This window comes from Lissotriton helveticus, chromosome 4_1, assembly GCF_964261635.1.
Source record: "Lissotriton helveticus chromosome 4_1, aLisHel1.1, whole genome shotgun sequence".
NCBI lineage: Eukaryota > Metazoa > Chordata > Amphibia > Caudata > Salamandridae > Lissotriton > Lissotriton helveticus.
The window spans coordinates 1,342,638,806-1,342,646,554 of NC_136063.1; positions in this window are offsets into that span (position 1 = coordinate 1,342,638,806).

Sequence of the window (7,749 nt, forward strand, 5' to 3'; positions counted from 1 at the left end):
TAAACTCCTATGCATCTTGCTGAGTGTTTGCAGTAATCTTTACAGATCAACTACATATATCTACAAGGTCTCGAAGATGTGCAGACAGTGTGTTATATTCTTAACAGTACGTAAACGTTGCAACAAAGCACACCGTGCAGAACACAATTACTTCTGTGGTCTCTGTTCAATTGCATATACAAAATGAGGAAATTCAATGAGTATGTTTAGAACAACCTTTGCATAGCAGTTGACACCAGAGGGGTTTGACAACTGGTAACCAATAAAATCTCCCAAATTGTCACATTTGTATCTTAACGACTTCTTTATTCTCTATGACTTCTTTATTTACAACAAAATCACTACAGTCCTCCGGAAGCTTTTGCTTTGGACAGATGATACATTTTTCACAAATGGGATACTGTCCTAAATGAGGAGCATAAACACTTCTTAATTAATGGTACATTTTAACACAGCTTGGAAGAGCATTTCTTAGTTGTCATTAAATGCAACCGAAAACAAACTGAACAATATTCTAACTTGAGATAAAGCAACATATAAAATTCCTTCCTTAAATATTGTACACTATCAATCTGATCAAATGTAATTGCTAGGCACTCTATGGCACTCCTGTTAGGAAAGCTAAAGAGATCAATATTTTACCCCTAGCTCCATTAACTAATCCTTCCTCAACATTTACCTTTCAACGCAAAATTACACTACAGATTTTGAAAGTACTTAAACATTTCTCCAATCCTGCAGTTTTTAAACAGAATTTCCCAATGAATCATATTTTTTTTTCAATCTTTAATTTGGAAAAACTGTGGTGCCCCTGTGTTCTGTTGTGTCTCTGGCCATCAGTACCAAAATTTCTTCTTTCTCCAATTGCAGCAATTCTTTGTTGAAAGAGGTGCACTCCGCAATTGTAGGCATTAGGAATACAATTGGTTTTGATTCTTTAATGAAAATGAATTTTATCTCTGCTGCTGTCTTATTCATTGGAATCACTTTTTAAGAAGACACTTTCCCTCTTTAGAAAGAACTCCTGCTCCGATATCCTTTGAAATACCTGTATTCAATGTCAGATGTTTGCCTCATATTCCAAAGCATTTTGTTCTATTGAAAGTTTAACCAAATACTCACATTTCCAGTTCTTCCCAAAGAATACTGAGTTTAATCATAGAGCAGTGTTTTAAACACAGGCTGTCCTTTCAAAGATGTAAGTTGCAGCAGATCTACAAAAACAATTTAACATTTTCCTCCAAATAGAACAATGTAGACTTCCCCCAGACTTTCTGCCTCTGCCTCTAGTACTTTTTGGTTGTGTGCTGGACTTCTTTGTTGCTGGATTAGGTGCTCTGGACGCTTTGCCACTGCTGATCAGTGCCAAAGAGCAAGTGATCCCTGTATAAAATGTAATTATGATTGGTTATCCATGATTGGCATATTTGATTTGCTGCTAAGTCCCTAGGTAAGTGCACTGAGTGTGCCAGGGCTTGTAAATCAAATGTTAGTAGTAGGCTAGCAGCACTGGTTGTGCCACTCACATGAGTATCCCTGTAAATGTGTCTCAGACCTGCCACTGCAGTGTCAGCACGCACAGTTTTAAACTCCCAAGTCAACATGGCAAGTGCCCCCACTTGCCAGGCCCTGACGTTCCCTTTTCTGACATGTAAGGTACCCCTAAGGTAGGCCCAAGGTACCCCTGTTGGGAAGGATGCAGTGTGTGTGAAAGGTAGGACATATACTGGTGTGTTTTACATGTCCTGCTAGTGAAATGCAGCCTATTTTTTCACTATTGAAAGGCTATCTGTCCCAAAGGTAAACATTTGAGCTGCCTTGTAACATCTTACAAGTGTAACTTTCCATTGGAACAAGCTAGAGAAACAGAATTCATGCTCTCAGAAATTAATAACACACCTTTTAGTAGGGGTGGTTTTTAAATTGTATGTTCGAAAATGCCACTTCACCTTGCCATTCACAAAAAAAAATGCTTGGCTTTCAGAAAAATGTTTGGCTCTCATGTAAATTATTTTGTGTAGAAATTGAAATTACTGACTTGTAATTAAGTGTCAAATTTGCAAGTTGGGTAAAAACAGAATGTGGCAATTGGTGTTTTTATTGCACAAGTATATTTAAGGCACAACAGTTTTTTGATTTATATTTCACGGTTTATTGTTTTGTGAAATGTTGCATTATTTGTTTACAAATATGTGTTCAAAAGGAAAGTTATCCTTATCTGGATACCTTGCTAAGGATTTAGACAAGGTTTAAAATTTAATGAAATAAAAAGAAGTTACATAAAAAGCTAAATCCGAGCAAAAGACAGTGCCGGGTTTTGTTTTTTGCACCTGTATACATAAAATTAAGGATGCATAAAGTAGCAGCCAGGTAATCCCTCATTGATATTAATTTTAGACAGTAAGCATTTTCTTGCTTTACCATTTTGTATCCCTCTGCTTGTTTGTGTATTCACTGTCTGGTTTGATATTGACAGGAGCGGAGGATGTGCAATCACTCTCCTATTATTGGAACATGTAGATTGAAATGCATGAGTACAAGTTACATTTAATCAATAATATGTTTTTATAAATGCAAGAATATCAATCAGTTTTATAATATAGTTTTGTTTCTATTGTTAAATTACAGTGACCCCTGACGAAGGGCGTATCCCGCCCAAAATGCATTGGGATAAAAATAAACACTACTTGCAACGAACCCTGGCATCTGTCTTGTTTAATCTAGAGGCCTGGATGGGTACAGTTTATACATATGAAGCATGGGAAATTGCCATAGGAAACCCCACATCTAGAACCTTGATCTGGAAAGTGGATAAAGAGGATTGAAAAACGGAGTAATTAAAATTATGGAGTAATTTGTAAAGATTAAATAAATGATGGATTAATAGTGGAAAATTGGAGCCGAGCAGGCACTTTTCTGCAGTGCACTTGGTTTGGGGCGTAAACTTGCCTCATAGCTACACTTTGTTCAATCACTCTCCATAGTCACAACGAAGGTTGGCATGTGTCCTGCCTTTCCTGGGTGACTCAGAGCAAGGCAAAATAGACCTTTCTGCATTTAGAGTGGTGGGAGGAGATTTTACTAGCAACTGAATAGGCTGTGAGTGTTCTGCAAAATGCTGTCTCCACCTCCTGGAGGGAAGCTGGGCCAGAGAGGACAGAACTGGATTTACTGAGCTCAGAGACTCTTAAAACAAAGAAAATGGGGTTTAAATATTAGACATGAAACCCCAGAACTTTAGATTACTTCCGGAATCAATAGGAGCTTCTGCCAAGGAACAAGAGCTGAAGAGCTGTGAGGAGGAGTCATGCTCCTTTGCTGTGTGTTTCTTTGTTGGGCTGGCCTGCAGTTGCTGCTTCTGTTAAGGAGAGTACACAGACTGGATTTTGCTTTGAAACCTGCTGGAGAAGATTGTCTAAGGGCTTGTGCATGCTTGCCTCCTGTTCCAAAGTCTCAGGGCCACAAAATCTTTACCCAGAGAACCCTGGAACTCCATTACTAGGAGTTCTGGCCTGGCAGGAGGTGCCTATTCCAGTTCTGGGCCTTTGTAGGTTGTTCATGCTACAGGAAGCTGCCAAAAACTAAATCTGAAGGAAAACAACACTTTGCCCTCCTGGCGGGTGAATTTTCTAACGCAGTGTCACCTTGTGGGAGAAATTCCCAATACCAGCCCTGCGCAGCCAGAAAATTAATGCAATGCCTGCCAGTGGCCTGAGAAACTGCTGCACGCTGAGTCCCATGCACTGATCTCTGATGCTGAAGATAATCGCGCAGATCCGACTCGCCAGGGTAGCAAGAAGAATTGACGCAGCACCTAGCTCGCCGACCCCACATCACCTTCAGTGTGTTGTAATTTCCATGCATTCCCACCTGTGTGCGATATCCACACCAACGCTGGGGCCTCAGTAAGAAATCAATGCATCACCTCTTCTCCTGTAAGGAACCGATGCATCATCTGCTTGTGTGGCAGTAGGGAAATGACACATCACCTCCCCTGGAGCAAGGAATGGATGCATCACCTTCCCTGCACATAAGGAACAGATGCCTCACCTTCCCTGTGACTATTTTTGCTTGTGATTTTGATGAATCCCAGGTACTTTATGCTGAAAGTGACAGATCCTATTGACAGAACTGTTTTTACCTTGTAAAAGTCATAGTTTGATACCTGTTTGTTAGATTTTTTTTGTTTTGGTTTTCTTTGGTTTAGATAAAGATACCTTATTTGTCTAAACTGGTGTGGTGCCCATTTGTTTTGTTTTAGCTGTGCCAGGCTACCAGAGGGTGAGCACAAGCACTTAGGTGTGTACTTTTTTCATCCTTACTAGAAGGAAGGGTCCATACTTGGACAGGGTTCAAGCCACTGCCAACTAGAGACACCCATTTCTAACACTCACTCTTGTCATAGAGAAATCTATGTTCAACTTTGTCTTTCACCTCCATTTATATTTCTTTTTGCTCGTCATTTAGTTGTGCAAGTAACACTTACAAATCAATAGTTTCTTGTCTTGCTAGTTGCACTGCAGTCTCCACCTCATTCACTGAAATGGCATCTTCATTTTCAATTAATGGCTGTCCAAGAGTATCTTGACTTAGAGGACCTGAACTTTGGCTGCTTTATGATCTCTTCTTAGCTATCTCAGCAGCAATTGTTTCTTCCTGTTCAATTTCACCATGTAACATTTTCAAATAGTTGGGAAATACTGAACATGCAATGTTATCCTTTGCAGCTCTGAAAGAGTTGTCATAGCAGTCAGACTCTCCTATTAATTCTGAGTCAGAACGCCAAAACCTAAAGAGCTGTAGGAGTGGCAAAAAGAAAAACTCTTTTTTTCAGCAGTCGGCACCTAAGTTTTCTATGACTAATTAGACTGCCTTTGCTATGTCGCACCAAACAGCCAACACAACCAACTACTGCATATTTACCTTCATCTATGTTTTCCGTCACATTGTTTCTATATCAGTAGTTTTGAAGAAAGACATATATTTTCAAGATGTGGACTCCACTTTGGATAAGAGGTGTCCAGCATTTTTGTTTTGACCATATCTGTGGTTTCTTGGTCAAATCATGCATGGAACCGAATTTCAGGAAAATACTTCAATACTCTATTTTGTGTGCACGTTAGGCCTATACTCATCCAAACAATTCCTCTAGACTTTGAGTATAAACTAGCTGAACTCAACCGATCAAAGCATTCATAGGATCCAATCTCCCTGTGAAAGCATCTTATAACTGAAGCTGTACAGTTTTTTCTTAAAGACTTTTAAACAAATATCTCTTCCCACATATCCTTTCTCTCCATCTTTTCAGATATGATTATGTATGAAGTAACATAACAAGCCACAGCTATGGAGTTGTCTGCCACAAACTGAATATCCATCTTCACGTTCCACATTATGAGAATGACAGGATTGTAGTAGTTAATATATTTTGGGGTGTCTGTTCTTTTCTGGTTGCAAATATTTTGTGGTGATATTTGAGTTAGCGTGTGTCTGACTTCAGACTTTGAAATCCAAAATGACATTTAGTATAACATTTTCCTTTTGCTCTCTACTTCTGCTGACAGTACTTCCCACATTTATGTGATTGAAAATGCAGAACTTGCTGCTTTAGGCCTTTTTTTACTCTCTTTTGGGATGGTACATGTAACATACTGCTCTCTGAAAGAAAGTACAGACTCATCTGTGCCTGTTCCAAATGTTGAGTGACAAGCTACAGGGGCTGTCCAACAACCCTGAACCAGGGACAGTCGAGTATAACACCTAAAAAGCTTCTCTTGGGAAGGTCACTGATTTGTTTTGGCAAAAAGAGTACCAAAAAAGAAGTGCTCCTCATATTCATATGTTGTTGTGAATTAAAGATGCTTCAACATTTGGAACATAACACCTAACAAAGGTTCAGGTAATGAAGTAAAAAAAGAAAATATTCCAACTTCATGCAAACAATCAAAAGAGAAAAGCAGAAAGAAGAAGCCTGCATATCCATACACAATTCAAAAATACAGTTAGTTTATTAAATATATTCTTTAAAAGTGGAGAACAGTTGCGCTCAAGACAAAGTGTTGGTAAACAAAAAACAAACAGTTATACAAACCAAACAAGTGGCTAGCAAATGGACATTACATGCGCAAAAAGCGGTTGAAACGCCATCAACGCTTTTTTGTGGCCATAATTTCTAAAGGACACATTATTTTATCTTTGTTGTTCCTTTTTGCACATGTAATGTCCATTTGCTAGCCACTTGTTTGGTTTGTGTAACTGTTTGTTTTTTGTTTACCAACACTTTGTCTTGAGCGCAACTGTTCTCCACTTTTAAAGAATATATTTAATAAACTAACTGTATTTTTGAATTGTGTATGGATATGCAGGCTTCTTCTTTCTGCTTTTCTCTTTTGATTGTTTGCATGAAGTTGGAATATTTTCTTTTTTGACTTCATTACCTGAACCTTTGTTAGGTGTTATGTTCCAAATGTTGAAGCATCTTTAATTCACAACATCATATTAATATGAGGAGCACTTCTTTTTTGGTACTCTTTTTTGCCAAAACAAATCAGTGACCTTCCCAAGAGGTGCAATTTTTTTGCTGTAGATGAAGGTGAGTACAGCTTGAAACCTGTGGCTTTACTACCTACAAACATTTGCAGAATCCAAATAGCAAAGTTCTCCTGATATCTTCCAATTCCTGCCCTTAACATGATAGTTTGCTTCCCTCAAAAAGTCATGTAAGTCATTGCATGCTTACTCTGTACAACTGAGGATCACAAACCAAGTTGGTCCAACTACATTTCGTAACTTATATTTTAGTTCACCTTGACGACAATTTTCATTGGTGCCACATTGGCATGTCATCACATTTTTCAAATTGTATACCTTTTGTCTTAAGAACATGGTTAACAGAGTATGATAGTACAGATAAATAATTTTAAAATAACAGATGGAATATTTATGGAATAAATATTCACCCAGATCAGGGGGGTGAGTGTCTGAAAAGTTTCAGCGCTCCGTCCATCATCTCTTTGTGTTTGCTTTGTCCCCGTAAGTTGACAGGGTATGCCCAGACGTTGGTTCCTTGCTCACTTGGCCACTGGATACAAGCTGGTCAGGCTGATGAGGGGTGTTACCGCGAAACACTTCCCAGAATGCTTGTTTCTAGTCCAGGAAAGCCCTGGCTTGGCAGTTCAGGCTGGGCTGTTCTCATGAGGCTCAGGGTCAAGATGGATTTGCATATAGCTGGGTTTGAATTGGGGTGGCAAAGTGAACTAAAGAACAATGATAGATTGATCCCAGATCTGTGTTCGAGGTGAGTGTCTGAAAAGTTTCAGTCCTAACTTGGCAGGGTAAGCCCAGAAGTGGGTCCCTTGCTCACTTTGCCACTGGATTCAAGATAGCCTAGCTGATGAGGGGTTTTACCCAGAATCCGGTCCCAAGATGCTTGTTTCAGGTCCAGGGAAGACCTGGCTAGGCAGTCTGGGCTGGACTGTTCCCATGAGGCACAAGGTCAAGACTGATTTGCATAGAGATGGGTCTTAACTGGCGAAATGAGCTACATAACGATGATGTATTCAACCCAGATCTGCGACTGAGGTTGAGTGTCTGAAAAGTTTCAGCGCTCCATCCATCATCCCCTTATTTGTGCTTTGGAAATATAACTGGCCAAATGGGTCTGTAAGTGTGCATGCAAATCACTTGAACCTTCAAAGTACATGTCTTACCTTTTAAGCACATGTCACCCTGTCCTGTGGCCTACTGACA